At 42.1% G+C, this 19,768-nt stretch overlaps 1 protein-coding gene across 18 annotated transcripts in view; it reads right to left on the bottom strand.

Moving 5' to 3' along the window:
• The window catches only part of MAGI2 (membrane associated guanylate kinase, WW and PDZ domain containing 2), a 1,417,815-nt gene that overhangs the window by 393,602 nt on the left and 1,004,445 nt on the right, over positions 1–19,768 (bottom strand). The gene's annotated exons all lie outside the window — the stretch shown is intronic.

Genomic DNA, 19,768 nt, shown 5'->3' with positions numbered 1-19,768 from the left:
GGTCTATATCGGCTTTTTTTTGCATATCTAGAATCTTTAGCGAGTAGGCAGTTTCATTCTTGATACACCGAAAGACTTATCTGTATTTGCTCTTGTATTTTATATATCTAAATTACTTAAAGCACCACTCCAACATTTTGATATCTTTTCAGCACTGGAGTAATGCTTTAAATGCATATCCCCTGCCCCCTGGACATATACTCACCCTCCAGCGTCTTCACCATTTTTCAATGCTGCTTCTGTCCCATGGAGCCCATATTGTGAGAGCAGCTTCTGACTGGACAATGTGAATTTAAAGTGGACCTTTCAATAGGTTTTTTTTTATTTAAAATTTATACCTCCTTCAACTGGTTAAAGAGATTGTAACCACAGTACGGGGCAAAAATAATAATGATAATAATAATAATAATAGTAATATATTATAATGCCCCAGTGATAACAATAAACGTGAGTGGAAACCACTCCTACCATGAAGAGAACCAACCACCTAGGGCAAGGATGACAGTCCCAGAAAAAAGGAAAACAGGGCAGGGTATATATATTAATATATATAAATCTTTATTAGTGGTAATGATACATAAAGATAAAAAGTGCACATGTTGGATAAAATAATTAAAATAAAATTTCAGACAGATATATATAATAGCCAATAGGCCTACGGTGTACCAAAAGAGATTAAGCAATTATATAGTAATTATATGTATATGTCCACCAGATATGTAAATAATTAAAAACAATGAATGAAAACGTGAACTTTAAAAATTAAAGAAATAACCCATAATAGGGTTAAAAAGGAAAGTGCCGAATGTGCAAAAGTGCAAACATGCAGTATAAGTTAGTGTAAATCACTCAAAAAATCTATCAGGTGCATTGCACACAAAAAACAATAAAGTGGGCAGTATGAAATAAGGAGGACATATACCTTATGGCGTCACCGTATCCAACAAAACGCACACAAAACGTTGGATACGGTGACGCCATAAGGTATATGTCCTCCTTATTTCATACTGCTCATTTTATTGTTTTTTGTGTGCAATGCACCTGATAGATTTTTTGAGTGATTTACACTAACTTATACTGCATGTTTGCACTTTTGCACATTCGGCACTTTCCTTTTTAACCCTATTATGGGTTATTTCTTTAATTTTTAAAGTTCACGTTTTCATTCATTGTTTTTAATTATTTACATATCTGGTGGACATATACATATAATTACTATATAATTGCTTAATCTCTTTTGGTACACCGTAGGCCTATTGGCTATTATATATATCTGTCTGAAATTTTATTTTAATTATTTTATCCAACATGTGCACTTTTTATCTTTATGTATCATTACCACTAATAAAGATTTATATATATTAATATATATACCCTGCCCTGTTTTCCTTTTTTCTGGGACTGTCATCCTTGCCCTAGGTGGTTGGTTCTCTCCTTCAACTGGTGCAGCTTCACTGATTCTGAAAGGTTTTTTTTTGTGCCCCGCCAATCCAAAGCTATGTGTCGGTATGCAAATTTTCCCTTCAAAAACTGCAGGATTACCACATCACTTCTCTATGGGCATTTGCTTTTTCTCCTCGGATACTGGCCAATCAAAATATGGTCAAGTCATAGAAGGGAGAATGCAAGTGGCCACATTGAAGCAGACTGAAGCAGCTGCATCCTGGCTCAGCGTGGTCTCCTTAGATGAGCTATGTCTCACATCACCATGTGGAGAAATCTGCAGTCGTGTATCTCTTCTTGCTATTAGAGAGCTCGAGCACAAAAGAGCCGCAGTGCAGCACCTGGGTCCAGCGTTTCGGCTCCGCAGTGCTGTTGTTCTCCTACGCTCCAGTGCTCCAATAACAGGAAGAGATGCAGTGACTGTGGGGTTCTCAGAATGTTCTCAAGAGACAAATCTAGTCTAAGGTGAACATACTGAGCCAGGCAGAAGCTATGACCTTTGTGGGTTTTGCTTTTTCCTGTGTGCCGCTAAAACAAATGTCCACTGAGAAGTTCTGTGTTAGATGCCCACTTGGTTAAATGACAAATTTACATATTGGGTGCTCTATATTACTGAGGGCATAACTTTGGAAAAGAGGGGCATAGAAGTAAAAGAAAAACTGTTCCAGAATGAATGAAGCAATGTCAGTTGGAGAAAAGTAATTCTGTTTAAATACAAAAAAATCTAGGAGCAGGTCTTCTTTAACTGGTTATTCCCACATGGGGAAGCCATCACATGGAACCACTATTATTCCTGAGAAGATGAAAAGGTATTCCATTGTAAAAGAAGTATGATTTCAATCAAACATGAATAGACAAATGATGTATTGTACATGTTCAAGGCATACATAAAAGGACAAGTAAACTAAATATCCAATAAGTAAGACACATCGAATGAACATGACCTTGTCTTTATGATACAGGTAAATCAGGACTCCAAGGAAGCTCATGCTCTTGGTAACTTAGTCCCTCCATTCCAGCAATGATTCTTTTCAATATACTAAATGTTGTGTTACTGTCTATCATAGCAGAGTAATTAAATCCTATTAGTTACCAATTAATGGAAACAAAGTGCGTTAACAGATGGAGCCGCATATCATTAGATGCTTGGAGGAAACCATATTGTGTATCCTCTCTCAAAGAACCTCTGCATTCCATCATTGATGATTGTAACCTTTGTTGCCTCCATGTTCTTGAATGAATATTTGTCTTTGTGTATAATGGATTTAGCGTAAGGGTACACAACCTGCGGCCCTGGAACCCCATCCTTCTGTATACAGTAGATTCCATGGCAGAGGGAAGAAGAGTAGCATACTGCTCAGAAGCAGGGATGGACAAACACAAATTGAGCACTCTGTAACAATATTTCGGTCCCCCATACATAAAAAAACGAGGTTTCTTTGACCTCTGTTCAGCCCCCCCAGTAAGGCATATATGGGTTAGAGTGCTGACTACACATGCAGCTTTCATAATTTTATTTTAAGGGATTTGTGAAACATAGCCAGCTACTACAATACCCTTAGTCTGTTATGTAGAGAGTTACATGTGTGCAGGGTCTCCTCTCCAATGTACGTTATGTAGAGAGTTACATGTGTGCAGGGTCTCCTCTCCAATGTACTGATTGGAGAAAATGTGCACCCCTATTCACCAGATGGGTGGAAGTCTTGTTAGTGGATTCTGCATCTCTTAGACACTTATGGTATATATGGTAATACCCCTTTAAATTTTATCGCCGCTCTTAGAGATTGCCGAATATGATGTGGCCCTCAGACTATAAAATGCTGTATACCCCTGATTTAGAGTAATTGTGTCATATGCAAAACTTAGAAAAACAAATCATACCATTGATCTTTTAGCCTATGAGTACAGTGAAACAAGGTCTGAGTACGTACCATGATGTATAGACTACCGTAGTTGTGTGTCTCCTGACCCAAACTCAGCCACCTCATATTTGAAGCTTTTGAGTTTAAGTCAGGAAATCTGCAACCAGTTCGTCCATCACCATCCCTGTTTGGACAGTGTTTCAAAAACATCTGAATCTGGCCTTATGTTTGGTGGTTTTAAATGATAAAGCGGAAAAAAAAGTTGAACACAAAGAAAGAAGTGCAAAAAGCCACGGAAAAGTAATAACACCAGCTAAAATATATCAGTAATTAAAAAGCAATCAACACTTAGTGAAAAATAATATAAGCCGTTTCAACTGATGTCTGATAAAAGGGTGTCTCATTACCAATGTGCCACACAAGAAACATTTTATGATGGCAAAAACCAGTGAGCTGTTTCAAGACCTTCACAACCTTATTGTTGCAAAACATACTGATGGCATTGGTTACAATAGAATTTCTTAACTACTGAAGGCTCCAGTCAGTACTGTTGGGGCCATAATACAGTAGTGGAAAAAACATAATTTCACCATAAACAAGCCTTGACCAGATGTTTTCCATAAGTGTTCACACAGACCGAGGAGTGAAAAGAATTATCAGAAGAGTTACCCAAGAGCAAAGGATCACCTGTGGAGAGCTACAGAAAAACTTGGAATCAGCATTTATAACTGTTTCAAAGAAAACAATAAGTAATACACTCAACCTCCATGGCCTGTATAAACACTCATCCCAAGAGTCCATTGCTGAACAAAAGCATGTTCAAGCGTGTTTAAAGTTGGATCATTAATATTAAGACAAGCCTGTGAAACACTGGGAGAATATAGTCTAGTCAAATGAGACCAAAATTGAACTTTTTGGATACCTTAACCCCTTAACCCCCAAGGGTGGTTTGCACGTTAATGACCGGGCCAATTTTTACAATTCTGACCACTGTCCCTTTATGAGGTTATAACTCTGGAACACTTCAATGGATCCTGATGATTCTGACAATGTTTTCTCAAGACATATTGTACTTCACGACAGTGGTAAAATTTCTTTGATATTACCTGCTTTTGTTTGTGAAAAAAATGGAAATTTGGCAAAAATTTTGAAAATTTTGCAATTTTCCAACTTTGAATTTTTATGCCCTTAAATCACAGAGATATGTCACACAAAATACTTAATAAGTAACATTTCCCACATGTCTACTTTACATCAGCACAATTTTGGAACCAATTTTTTTTTGTTGTTAGGGCATTATAAGGGTTAAAAGTTGACCAGCAATTTCTTATTTTTACAACACCATTTTTTTTAGGGACCACATCACATTTGAAGTCACTTTGAGGGGTCTATATGATAGAAAATACCCAAGTGTGACACCATACTAAACACTGCACCCCTCAAGGTGCTCAAAACCACATTCAAGAAGTTTATTAACCCTTCAGGTGTTTCACAGGAATTTTTGGAATGTTTAAAAAAAAGAACATTTAACTTTTTTTCATAAAAAATTTACTTCAGCTAAAATTTGTTTTATTTTACCAAGGGTAACAGGATAAATTGGACCCCAAAAATTGTTTTCCAATTTGTCTTGAGTATGCTGATACCCCATATGTGGGGGGGAACCACCGTTTGGATGTATTGCAGAGCTCAGAAGGGAAGGAGTGCCGTTTGGAATGCAGACTTAGGGGGAATGGTCTGCAGGCGTCACATTGCATTTGCAGAGCCCCTGATGTACCTAAACAGTAGAAACCCCCCACAAGTGACCCCATATTAGAAACTAGACCCCCCCAAGGAACTTATCTAGATGTGTTGTAAGAACTTTGAACCCCTCACGTGTTTCACTACAGTTTATAACGCAGAGCCGTGAAAATAAAAAATCTTTTTTTCCACAAAAAATATTTTTTAGCCCCCAGTTTTGTATTTTCCCAAGGGTAACAGGAGAAATTGGACCCCAAAAGTTGTTGCCCAACTTATCCTGAGTACGCTGATACCCCATATGTGGGGGGAACCACCGTTTTGGTGCATGGCAGAGCTCTGAAGGGAAGTAGCGCCGTTTGGAATGCAGACTTAGATGGAATGGTCTGTAGCCATCACATTGCGTTTGCAGAGCCCCTGATGTACCTAAACAGTAGAAACCCCCCACAAGTGACCGAATATTGGAAAGTAGACCCCCTAAGGAACTTATCTAGATGTGTTGTGAGAACTTTGAACCCCCAAGTGTTTCACTACAGTTTATAACAGAGCCGTGAAAATAAAAAAATTATTTTTTAGCCCCCAAATTTTAATTTTCCTAAGGGTAACAAGAGAAATTGGACCCCAAACGTTGTTGACCAATTTGTCCTGAGTACGTATGTTGGGGTAAACCCCTGTTTGGGTGCACTGTTATGACCTGGTGGTTATGGAGTGGTACTGAGATGACCTGGTGGGTAAAACCAATCATGGACAAGCTCAGAGGAGGTGGCAGCTCTACAGACAGTAATCACCTATATGACCTAGTGATTACGGAGCAGCACTGAAATGACCTAGTGGGTAAAACAAATAATGTACTAGCTCTGAGGAGGTGGTAACTTTACTGACCGCAATCCCTACTCCTAACACCAACACTAGAAATAGCCGTGGAGCGTTCCTATCTCTGCCTAGATGCCTCTTCACAGCCTAAGAACTAGCTACCCCTGAAGATGGAAACGGAAAACTATCTCGCCTCAGAGAAACCCCCAAAGGAAAGATAGCCCCCCACAAATATTGACGGTGAGTGAAGAGGGAAATGACAAACTCAGAAATGAAACTAGATTTTAGCAAAGGAGGCCACTACTATCTAAATAGACAGAGAAAGAAAAGGCTACTGTGCGGTCAGTATAAAAACTAAATGTCCACGCAGAGTTTACAAAAATAACCTCCACACCGACTCACGGTGTGGAGGGGCAAATCTGCAACCCCAGGGCTTCCAACTAGCCGGAATATTTCATGATGACAAGCTGGACAAAAGAGACATAACTTAAACTGAACAAAAGGTCATAGGCAGGGAAACACCCAAAAACTAGCAGAACTTATCTTAAGCTGAAATGGACTGGCCAACAGAGAACTTCCAGGAAAGGACTGAATCCACAGGAAGGAACATTGACAGCTGGCATCCACTACAGCCCAAAGCCCAGTTAAATAACAAGGCCAGGGAACCGATTAGTGAAAGCAGCTGCTAAGTACCACTTGAAACCACCAGAGGGAGCCCAAGAGCAGAACTACCAAAAATACCATTTACAACCACAGGATGGAGCCCAAGAACGGAACTCACAACAGTACCCCCCCTTGAGGAGGGGTCACCGAACCCTCACCAGAGCCCCCAGGCTGATCGGGATGAGCCAAATGAAAAGAACGTACCAAATCGGCAGCATGAACATCGGAGGCAAAAACCCAAGAGTTATCCTCCTGGCCATAACCCTTCCACTTGACCAGATACTGAAGTTTCCGCCTTGAAAGACGAGAATCCAAAATCTTCTCCACCACATACTCCAGCTTCCCCCCAACCAACACCGGAGCAGGAGGGTCAACGGAGGGAACCACGGGCACCACATATCTCCGCAACAAAGATCTATGGAACACATTATGAATGGAAAACAAAGCTGGAAGGGCCAAACGGAAAGACACCGGATTGATAATTTCCGAAATCCTATAAGGACCAATAAAACGAGGTTTGAACTTAGGGGAAGAGACCTTCATAGGAACATGACGAGAAGACAACCAGACCAAATCCCCAACCCGAAGCCGGGGACCAACGCACCGACGGCGGTTAGCAAAACGTTGAGCCTTTTCCTGAGACAATGTCAAATTGTCCACCACATGAGTCCAAATCCGCTGCAACCTGTCCACCACAGAATCTACCCCAGGACAGTCCGAAGGCTCAACCTGCCCTGAAGAAAAGCGAGGATGAAAACCAAAATTACAAAAAAAAGCCGAAACCAAGGTAGCAGAACTAGCCCGATTATTAAGGGCAAACTCGGCCAACGGCAAGAAGGTAACCCAATCATCCTGATCAGCCGACACAAAGCATCTCAAATAGGTTTCCAAGGTCTGATTGGTTCGCTCCGTCTGTCCATTTGTCTGAGGGTGAAACGCCGAAGAAAAAGACAAATTAATGCCCATTCTACCACAAAAGGACCGCCAAAACCTAGAAACAAACTGGGTACCTCTGTCAGACACAATATTCTCCGGAATACCATGCAAACGAACCACATGCTGGAAAAACAAAGGAACCAAATCAGAGGAGGAAGGCAACTTAAGCAAAGGTACCAAATGGACCATTTTAGAAAACCGGTCACAAACCACCCAGATGACAGACATCTTCTGAGAAACAGGAAGATCAGAAATAAAATCCATGGAAATATGCATCCAGGGCCTCTCAGGGATAGGCAAGGGCAAAAGCAACCCACTAGCACGAGAACAGCAGGTCTTAGCCCGGGCACAGATCCCACAGGACTGCACGAAGGAACGCACATCCCGTGACAAACAAGGCCACCAAAAGGACCTGGCAACCAAATCTCTGGTACCAAAGATCCCAGGATGACCAGCCAACACTGAACAATGAATCTCAGAAATCACCTTACTAGTCCATCTATCAGGAACAAACAATTTCCCCACAGGACAGCGGTCGGGTCTATCAGCCTGAAACTCCCGAAGCACCCGCCGTAAATCAGGGGAGATAGCAGAAAGAATCACCCCCTTCTTGAGAATACCAGCCGACTCACGGACTCCAGGAGAATCAGGCAAAAAACTCCTAGACAGGGCATCAGCCTTCACATTCTTAGATCCCGGAAGATACGAGACCACAAAATCAAAACGGGAGAAAAACAAAGACCACCGAGCCTGTCTAGGATTCAACCGCTTGGCCGATTCAAGGTAAATCAGATTCTTATGATCGGTCAAGACCACAACACGATGCTTGGCTCCCTCAAGCCAATGTCGCCACTCCTCGAATGCCCACTTCATAGCCAACAACTCCTGATTGCCGACATCATAATTACGCTCAGCAGGCGAAAACTTTCTGGAGAAGAAAGCACACGGTTTCAACACAGAGCCATCAGAACTTCTATGAGACAGAACAGCTCCTGCCCCAATCTCAGAAGCGTCAACCTCAACCTGAAAAGGGAGAGAGACATCTGGCTGACGCAACACAGGGGCAGAAGTAAAACGACACTTAAGCTCCTGAAAGGCCTCCACAGCCGCAGAGGACCAATTCACCACATCTGCACCTTTCTTGGTCAAATCGGTCAGAGGTTTAACCACAGTAGAAAAATTAGCAATGAAGCGGCGATAAAAATTAGCAAAGCCCAAAAACTTCTGAAGGCTCTTCACAGATGTGGGCTGCGTCCAATCATAAATAGCCTGGACCTTAACAGGGTCCATTTCAATAGCCGAGGGAGAAAAAATGAACCCCAGAAAAGAAACCTTCTGAACTCCAAAAAGGCACTTAGACCCCTTCACAAACAGTGTATTAGCACGAAGAATCTGAAATACCATCCTGACCTGCTTCACATGAGACTCCCAGTCATCGGAAAAAAACAAAATATCGTCCAAATATACAATCATAAATTTATCCAGATACTCCCGAAAAATATCATGCATGAAGGACTGAAACACAGATGGAGCATTAGAGAGCCCGAAAGGCATCACAAGATATTCAAAATGGCCTTCGGGCGTATTAAATGCTGTTTTCCATTCATCACCCTGTTTGATGCGCACCAGATTATACGCCCCTCGAAGGTCAATCTTGGTAAACCAGCTAGCCCCTTTAATCCGAGCAAACAAATCAGAGAGCAAAGGCAAAGGGTACTGGAATTTGACCGTGATCTTATTGAGAAGGCGATAATCTATACAGGGCCTCAAGGAGCCATCCTTCTTGGCAACAAAAAAGAATCCCGCTCCCAACGGTGACGAAGACGGGCGAATATGCCCCTTCTCCAAGGACTCCTTTACATAAGTCCGCATAGCGGCATGCTCTGGCACAGACAGATTGAAAAGTCGACCCTTAGGGAACTTACAGCCAGGAATCAAATTAATAGCACAATCACAGTCCCTATGAGGAGGCAGAGGACTGGATTTAGGCTCCTCAAATATATCCTGGAAATCCGACAAAAACTCAGGAACTTCAGAAGAAGGGGACGAGGAAATTGACATCAGAGGAATGTCACTATGTATCCACTGACAACCCCAACTAGTCACAGACATAGATTTCCAATCCAGTACTGGATTATGTACCTGTAACCATGGAAACCCCAGCACAACCACATCATGCAAATTATGCAACACCAAAAAACAAATATTTTCCTGATGTGCTGGAGCCATGTTCATGGCTAACTGTGTCCAGTACTGAGGTTTATTCTTGCCCAATGGCGTAGCATCAATCCCCCTCAAGGGAATAGGACTCTGCAAAGGCTCCAAGGAAAAACCACAGCGCTTGGCAAATTCTAGGTCCATTAAGTTCAGGGCAGCGCCAGAATCCACAAATGCCATTACAGAAAAGGACGACAATGAGCATATCAGGGTAATGGACAAGAGAAATTTAGGCTGTACAGTACTGATGGTAACCGAACTAGCAACCCTCATAGTTCGCTTCGGGCAATCAGAGATAGCATGAGTAGCGTCACCACAGTAAAAACACAGCCCATTCTGACGTCGGAACTCCTGCCGTTCTGCTCTCGTAAAAACTCTATCACATTGCGTAGGCTCAGAACTCTGCCCAGAGGACACGGCCATATGGTGCACAACCTTACGTTCACGTAGGCGCCGATCAATCTGAATGGCCAGAGACATTGATTCGTTCAGACCAGCAGGCGTGGGAAACCCCACCATAACATCTTTAAGAGCTTCAGAAAGACCCTTTCTGAAAATAGCCGCCAGGGCATCCTCATTCCATTTTGTAAGCACAGACCACTTTCTAAATTTCTGACAATATATCTCTGCCGCTTCCTGACCCTGACACAGAGCCAGCAAAATTTTTTCTGCCTGATCCACAGAATTGGGTTTGTCATAAAGCAATCCAAGAGCTTGAAAAAATGAATCTGCATTGAGCAATGCAGGATTCCCTGGCTCAAGGGAGAATGCCCAATCCTGCGGGTCACCACGCAGCAGAGAAATAACAATCTTCACCTGCTGAATGGGGTCACCAGAGGAACGGGGTCTCAGAGCAAAAAACAATCTGCAATTATTTTTAAAATTCAAAAACCTAGATCTATCCCCAGAAAACAAATCAGGGATAGGAATTCTAGGCTCAGAAACAGGAGTTTGAACAACATAGTCTTGGATACTCTGTACCCTTGCAGTGAGATGATCAACACGCGCAGACAGACTCTGAACCTCCATATCAGTACCAAGCTCCTGCACCATCCAAAAATCAAGGGGAAAAAAAAGGACGAAACAAGCAACAAGAAAAAAAAAACTATGACTCAGAACTTTCTCTTCCCTCTTTTGAGATGCATTTAACACTTTGTGGGCCAGCTGTACTGTTATGACCTGGTGGTTACGGAGTGGTACTGAGATGACCTGGTGGGTAAAACCAATCATGGACAAGCTCAGAGGAGGTGGCAGCTCTACAGACAGTAATCACCTATATGACCTAGTGATTACGGAGCAGCACTGAAATGACCTAGTGGGTAAAACAAATAATGTACTAGCTCTGAGGAGGAAGTAACTTTACTGACCGCAATCCCTACTCTTAACACCAACACTAGAAATAGCCGTGGAGCGTTCCTATCTCTGCCTAGACGCCTCTTCACAGCCTAAGAACTAGCTACCCCTGAAGATGGAAACGGAAAACTATCTCGCCTCAGAGAAACCCCCAAAGGAAAGATAGCCCCCCACAAATATTGACGGTGAGTGAAGAGGGAAATGACAAACTCAGAAATGAAACTAGATTTTAGCAAAGGAGGCCACTACTATCTAAATAGACAGAGAAAGAAAAGGCTACTGTGCGGTCAGTATAAAAACTAAATGTCCACGCAGAGTTTACAAAAACAACCTCCACACCGACTCACGGTGTGGAGGGGCAAATATGCAACCCCAGAGCTTCCAACTAGCCGGAATATTTCATGATGACAAGCTGGACAAAAGAGACATAACTTAAACTGAACAAAAGGTCATAGGCAGGGAAACACCCAAAAACTAGCAGAACTTATCTTAAGCTGAAATGGACTGGCCAACAGAGACCTTCCAGGAAAGGACTGAATCCACAGGAATGAACATTGACAGCTGGCATCCACTACAGCCCAAAGCCCAGTTACATAACAAGGCCAGGGAACCGATTAGTGAAAGCAGCTGCTAAGTACCACTTGAAACCACCAGAGGGAGCCCAAGAGCAGAACTCCCAAAAATACCATTTACAACCACAGGATGGAGCCCAAGAATGGAACTCACAACAGTGCACGTGAGAGCTCGGAAGCGAAGGAGCACTGTTTTACTTTTTCAACGCAGAATTGGCTGGAATTGAGATCGGACACCATGTCGCGTTTAGAGAGCCCCTGATGTACCTAAACAGTGGAAACCCCCCAATTCTAACTGAAACCCTAACCCAAACACACCCCTAACCCTAATCCCAAGCCTAGCCATTACCCTAACCACACCCCTAACCTAATCACACCCTAACCCTAATCCCAACCATACCCCTAACCCCAACACACCCCTAACCCAACATACCCCTAACTCTAATCCCAACCATAACCCTAACCATAACCCTAACCACACCCCTAAATCTGACACACCTCAAAACCCTAATCCCAACCGTAAATGTAATCCAAACCCTAACTAACTTTAGCCCCAACCCTAACCCTAACTTTAGCTCCAACCCTAACCCTAACTTTATGATTGGCAGTTGTCACACACTAAAAGACGCTTTTTACTGCAAAAAATAGTTTTTGCGTCTCCACATTTTGAGAGCTATAATTTTTCCATATTTTGGTTCACAAAGTCATGTGAGGTCTTGTTTTTTGCGGGATGAGTTGACGTTTTTATTGGTATCCTTTTTGGGCACGTGACTTTTTTGATCGCTTTTTATTTAGATTTTTGTAAGGCAGAATGACTAAAAACCAGCTATTCATGAATTTCTTTTGGGGGGGCGTTTATACCATTCCACGTTTGGTAAAATTGATAAAGCAGTTTTATTCTTCGGGTCAGTACGATTACAGCGATACCTCATTTATATAATTTTTTTATATTTTGGCGCTTTTATACGATAAAAACTATTTTATGTAAAAAATAATTATTTTTGCATTGCTTTATTCTGAGGACTATAACTTTTTAATTTTTTCGCTGATGATGCTGTATTGCGGCTCATTTTTTGCGGGACAAGATGAAGTTTTCAGCGGTAACAAGTCTTTTTATATCCGTCTTTTTGCTCGTGTGTTATTCCACTTTTTGTTCGGCGGTATGAAAATAAAGTGTTGCTTTTTGCCTTTTTTTTACGGTGTTCACTGAAGGGATTAACTAGTGGGACGGTTTTATAGATCGTTACGGACACGGCGATACAAAATATATGTACTTTTGTTTTTTTTTATTTAGATAAAGAGATGTATTTATTGGAACAACATTTTTCTTTTTTTTCTTTATTTAGGAATTCATTATTTTTTTTTTTTACACATGTAAATATATATTTTTTTATTTTTTTACTTTGTCCCAGGGTGGGACATCATGTTATAGTGTCAGATCGATGATCTGACACTTTGCACAGCACTGTGTCAGATCAGCGATCTGACAGGCAGTGCAGGAGGCTTGCCGGCACCTGCTCTCAGCAGGCACTGACAGGCCACCTCCCTGCAGGACCCGGAAGGAGCTCCGCGGCCATTTTGGATCCGGGGCCTGCAGGGAGGAGGACGTGGGAGACCCTCTGAACAATGCGATCACATCGCGTTGTTCCGAGGGTCTCAGGGAAGCACGCAGGGAGCCCCCTCCCTGCGTGATGCTTCCCTATGCCGCCGGAATGCTGCGATCATGTTTGATCACAGTGTTCCTGGGGTTAATGTGCCAGGAGCGGTCCATGACCGCTCCTGGCACATAGTGCCGGAGGTCAGCTGTGATAGTCAGCTGACACCCTGCCGCCATCGGCCACGCTCCCCCCGTGAGTGCGGCTGATCGGTGATGACGTACTATCCCATCGGTGGTCATAGGGGCCCAGACCACCTCGACGGGATAGTACGTCTAATGTCAGAAAGGGGATAATACCCACCATGATTGGAGGCCAAAAGGCACTGCATATCAACCCCCAAAACACCATACCAACAGTGAACTGTGGTGATGAGTACCTCATGGAGTGGGGCTGTTTTTCAGCATATGGCACTGGCAAATGCCAGGCAATTGAAAGAAGGATGAATGGGCAAATGTACCGAGATATGCCACACCTGCCAAGTGGATGGATTACCCCCAACCTATTGTCTCCTTCCCCATCATCCTGTAGAATGTAAGCCTGCAAGGCCAGAGCACTCTTCCCTCTCTTCCAGTACATAATTGTTAGTTTGATTACTGTAAGTGATATCTGTATTATGTATGTAACCCCTTCTCATGTACAGCACCATGGAATCAATATAAATAAATAATAATTATTATCTCGGCAAAAGAGGAGTACTCACTAACACAGATTTAGATAAATTTGTGAACAATATTTGAGAGAAAAAGGCCTTACGTGTACAAAAAAAGTGTTAGATCTTTGAGTTTAGCTCATGAAAAATGGGAGCAAGAACAAAAGTGTTGTGTTTATATTTTTGTTCAGTGTAAGATTAGCCGAAAAAATGTGCAAAAACTATGGCCCCGAATCATCAAGATTGGCATTGTACATGCTGGTCTTGAGGAGGGGGCTTACTGGAGTCAGAGGCACCAGGGTAATGAAGAAATGCACAGCAGTATTTTTTAAAACACCACCTTGGAGATCCTGGCCTTCAGCTTTTTTCCTAGATCCCTGTAATCAATTTTAAGGACCTTCTATCTCCAACTTTGTCATTGGTACCGATGTGTACCCAGCAATTTGTCTATCCGATCCGCAATATGTCGAACCCGAGCACCTGGCAGACAACAATTATAGAGTCCCCTACCAGCAACATCTGTCTTACCTTTGATGCACTCCCATTTCCCTCATTCCTACAGCAGTAGTTTTCCTGGTTGCTAGGAACAACGTCCTGCTGTAGTGATCCTAGTCCTGGGATATGTTCTTAAGTTGAATTTGCATGTAAGCTGGAACAAGTAAAGAGCCAGCAAATGGTTAAAACAAAAAACAACTAATCCCATATAGCTCACTTCTATGGCTGCCCTGCTGCTCGATGACAGTCGTCCAGTGCTCTTCTTTCAGCAGTCATGTGCTGCCTTTTCACTATGAGATCTGCAAGATCGCATTGCACGTCTTGACTTCACCATCTTACAACATGCAGAGTAGTCATAGGCCAGAAGTGAGGAGACCAGGGATAGCGGGGCAGCCTGAGAGGCAAGTATTAATTTTTTTCACATCTTATATTCGTAACTATGAGTCGTATGCAAATCGGATGTCTGTAACGCGGGGACTGCCTTTGTTGGTTTTCTCAAAAGAATGATCTAATATTACTTTGATGGTGAACTTTAGCTGAACTATATATAAATATTAATCAGAGACATATTGAATGCTGATAAAAGTCTGCCAATTAAATGTTTTCACTAGTATTACCTCTAATTTATTGAGTTTCTGTTACTGGAAACTGTGTCAAGTAATGCTCTATAACTAGCAATAGCAAACTGGAACTGACAAACTTTATACTCTAGGATATATATTGAACCTGAACTTTGGTGTATGTATATAGAGATTAATATTAATATCCAGGTATAGTATGCAAAGACAAATTGACAATTCCACTTAGACCTTCCATATACTGGTTAATACCGAAGATGTAAAAAGTATAGCTCACTTACCGTACAATGTATTCAGATTTACTGTAGTTGTCTAATGATGACTCCCAGTATATGACAGTTAATGACAGAAAAAATTGGGAATAATTATAACGCTTACAATGATCAGATATCCTGAGGAAAAAAAGCACTGTTCTTGCAAAGTGTCAAAAAGAACCCAAGAGTTAATCAACATCCCAAGGAGGGACTCAATCCAGCTTGTAAGTCATGCACGCGCCACCAGCCTGGGGTCCTCTGCAGTGCAAGAAGCCATAAGTATTTTTTACCCAGAGGAATGCACTTCTACTACGGTCAAGGACCAAGGTCAACTTGCCGGGACCGCATCTTTGTTTTTAAATGGTGTTATTACTCGTGATGTTTGAGACTTTTATAACCACTATTTGTATATCCGAAATTTAGCCCAAGCATTATTAAAAACATCTAGCTTCAGTTCGAAATAGTGCAAAAAGCTCTTTATTTTTTATAGTGACCCTGGTATCATCAGTAAGGGTAAGTTCACACAGGACGTTTTTGCTGCTTTTTTTTTTTGCAGCCAAACCTGATCATCTTGGCAGGAAAGAAGCTGCGTCAAAAACACAGGTTTAGGTGTGGTTTTGGTGCATTTTTTGTTGCGTTTTTTTTTTCTCTTTGTCCAGGCTAATGTCCTTGGATTTTCAGCAGCAAAACGCAGCAAATAATGATACCTGCGTTTTTCCTGCGTTTTTTCTGCGTTTTTTCAACACCCATTCATGTCAATGGGTGAAAAAACGCAGCAAGAACGCTGAAAGAAGTGACATGCTCTATGTCAAAAAAACGCAGCAAAGCACAAAATACTGATCAAACAAAAAACCAATGTGTGTGCATGAGATTTCTGAAATCTCAGGCTTTGCTTGTACTGTAAAAAGCAGCTGAAAATTAGCATTAAAAAACGCAGCAAAAATACGCAGCAAAAACGTCCTGTGTGAACTTACCCTAAGGCTGCCGTCACACTAGCGAGTTTTACGGACGTAAGAGCGCATAAAATACGTCCGTAAAACACGCCTAACAAACGGCCCAATTATTCCCAATGGGTCAGGTCCTATCAGCCGTATATAACGCATCCGTAATATACGCCTTTCTACGGCCGTACAAAATCGCAGCATGCTGCGTTTGTCAGCGTATTGCACAAAAAATACGCCAATGAAAGTCTATGGGGGCGAAAAAAATACTGATTCCACACGGACCAGCAGTGTGACTTGCGAGAAATACGCAGCGGTGTTAGTGAAAAGCCGGTAATTCAATTGCCGGCTTTTCATTTCTCCTTCCCCAACCCGACAGGATATGAGACATGGTTTACATACAGTAAACCATCTCATATCCCCTTTTTTTTGCATATTCCACACTACTAATGTTAGTAGTGTGTATGTGCAAAATTTGGGCGCTGTAGCTTGTAAAATAAAGGGTTAAATCGTGGAAAAAAACGGCGTGGGCTCCCGCGCAATTTTCTCCGCCAGAGTGGTAAAGCCAGTGACTGAGGGCAGATATTAATAGCCAGGAGAGGGTCCATGGTTATTGGCCCCCCCGGCTACAAACATCTGCCCCCAGCCACCCCAGAAAAGGCACATCTGGAAGATGCGCCTATTCTGGCACTTGGCCACTCTCTTCCCACTCCCGTGTAGTGGTGGGATATGGGGTAATGAAGGGTTAATGTCACCTTGCTATTGTAAGGTGACATTAAGCCAGATTAATAATGGAGAGGTGTCAATTATGTCACCTATCCATTATTAATCCAATTGTATGAAAGGGTTAAAAAACACACACACACATTATTAAAAAGTATTTTAATGAAATAAACAAACAGGTTGTTTTAGTATTTTATTGCTCTCTCAATCCATCCGGAAGACCCTCGCTTGGCAAAATAATAAACCAACAATATACATACCTTCGGATGAACTGTCAGGTCCCACGAAGTAAATCCATCTGAAGGGGTTAAATCATTTTACAGCCAGGAGCTGCGCTAAAGCACTGCTCGTGGCTGTAAAATCCCCGGGTGCTGAAAGGAAAGCTGGGTGATCTGTACTTACATTGAGTCACGGTGAGGCGCCCTCTGGTGGATGTTCTCATGAACTGCAGCCTTGGAAAAGTTCCCACGCTCGAGTTCATATGAGTTCATCCACCAGAGGGCGCCTCACCGTGACTCAATGTAAGTACAGATCACCCAGCTTTCCTTTCAGCACCCGGGGTTTACAGGCACGAGCGAGTGCTTTAGCGCAGCTCCTGGCTGTAAAATGATTTAACCCCTTCAGATGGATTTACTTCGTTGGACCTGACAGTTCATCCGAAGGTATGTATATTGTTGGTTTATTATTTTGCCAAGCGAGGGTCTTCCGGATGGATTGAGAGAGCAATAAAATACTAAAACAACCTGTTTGTTTATTTCATTAAAATACTTTTTAATAATGTGTGTGTGTGTTTTTCAACCCTTTCATACAATTGGATTAATAATGGATAGGTGACATAATTGACGCCTCTCCATTATTAATCTGGCTTAATGTCACCTTACAATAGCAAGGTGACATTAACCCTTCATTACCCCATATCCCACCGCTACACAGGAGTGGGAAGAGAGTGTCCAAGTGCCAGAATAGGTGCATCTTCTAGATGTGCCTTTTCTGGGGTGGCTGGGGGCAGATGTTTGTAGCCAGGGGGGGCCAATAACCATGGACCCTCTCTAGGCTATTAATATCTGCCCTCAGTCACTGGCTTTACCACTCTGGCGGAGAAAATTGCGCGGGAGCCCTCGCCAATTTTTTCCGCGATTTAACCCTTTATTTTAGCAGCTACAGCACCCAAATTTTGCACATACACACTACTAACATTAGTAGTGTGGAATATGCAAAAAAAAATGGGGATATGAGATGGTTTACTGTATGTAAACCATGTCTCATATCATGTCGGGTTTGTGAAGGAGAAATGAGAAGCCGGCAATTGATTTACCGGCTTTTCACATATATCGAGCTGAATTAAATATAAATACAGAATATATATATATATGTGTCTCAATGACACACATATATATATATATATATATATATATATATATATACTGTATATATGTTTTACCGAACATTTGAGCACATAAATCCATTAGATGTCGGTTTTGCAAGCCTGCGAAAAAATATCGCAGTACGGATGCCATACGGATTACATACGGAGGATGCCATGCGCAAAATACGCTGACACACCCTGACTACGGAGGACATACGGACCACTATTTTGGGAACATTTCTCCGTATTACGGCCGTGTTACGGCCATAAAAAACGGACCGTATTGTCTTACGCTGAGTGTGACGCCGGCCTAAGAGTGTTATTGTTCCCTATTCTGCAATAATGTCCCCTATCCCTGGTGGCAAATTTAAAAAATCAAACAAACCCAAAAACCTTTTCTTCTTGACTGTCACCACACCCTCTGTGAACAGTCTTCTCTTCCTCCTCCGGCGGTGCAGCCAGCAAAGGGCACATCAACATCAGCTGCTAGCCTATGAGAAGTCGGTGGTGGAAAAAGTATTGTGGTGCAGGAAACAGGTGATGGTATGCAATACATTTCAATTGATTGTGCATTTGAAGAAGCACACTTGGCTAAAAATAGTGCTGTTACTGGTGAGCTTTTTTTTCCTTGGACAAGGTCGCAGCAGTCCAAGAGATTCGATATCCAAAGGGCCACTGAATGCCTTTGTGTTTAAAACCACTGATCTAGATGCATAGTCTACTAATTTACATTGCAGCTTAGAACATGAAAAATATACTGCAGATTAATAAAAATAAAATAACTTCTTAATACACATCCTTTGATATGATGATAAAGGCATTGTCCCTCAAAGAAAGTAAATTTAAATGAAAAGATCTTGAAATACATGACATATGAGGTCCAGCAGCCGTTGAGCTCCTACAAAACTGAGATGCTTTATGATGAGCCCAAAGGGCTGAAGAAAAATACTCACTCCTGTGATATAAGAGTCAGAGAAATGTGTTACCTCTGAAACCAGCAGCTTTGAGTCCCTACTGTTTCGAATGTATACTCTCTTATCATAAAGTGCCTTATGCTTCATCCCTTGGCCAGGAGCTGTAGTATGCGCCGACCATAATTTGGATCAGCTTCCCTGGTCGGACACAGCAAATAAGACAGTATATATATAACAGGGTCACATTTATAAGATCTTAGCACAGGAACGTTTTTTTATAACATTCAATTGTGGCACTTAATATTATTCCAAGATCTGTTAATAAAAATGTACTTTGTTAGTGGGACAACCCATTTGTAATAGCCATGTCGTTAATATTCTACTCTTTAAAGGGACTCTGTCACCTGAATTTGGAGGGAACAATTTTCAGTCATATGGGTGGGGTTTTCGGGTGTTTGATTCACCCTTTCCTTACCCGCTGGCTGCAATATTGGATTGAAGTTCATTCTCTGTCCTCCATAGTACACGCCTGAGTAAGGCAAGACTGTTTCACATGTCAGAGGCTCCGGTACGTGTGGTGACAGGTTTCTCACTTAC

Source organism: Ranitomeya variabilis, chromosome 5, assembly GCF_051348905.1.
Source record: "Ranitomeya variabilis isolate aRanVar5 chromosome 5, aRanVar5.hap1, whole genome shotgun sequence".
Classification (NCBI taxonomy): domain Eukaryota; kingdom Metazoa; phylum Chordata; class Amphibia; order Anura; family Dendrobatidae; genus Ranitomeya; species Ranitomeya variabilis.
Note: the sequence above shows the minus strand (reverse complement) of the source record. Positions and strands in the feature narration are given on the sequence as shown.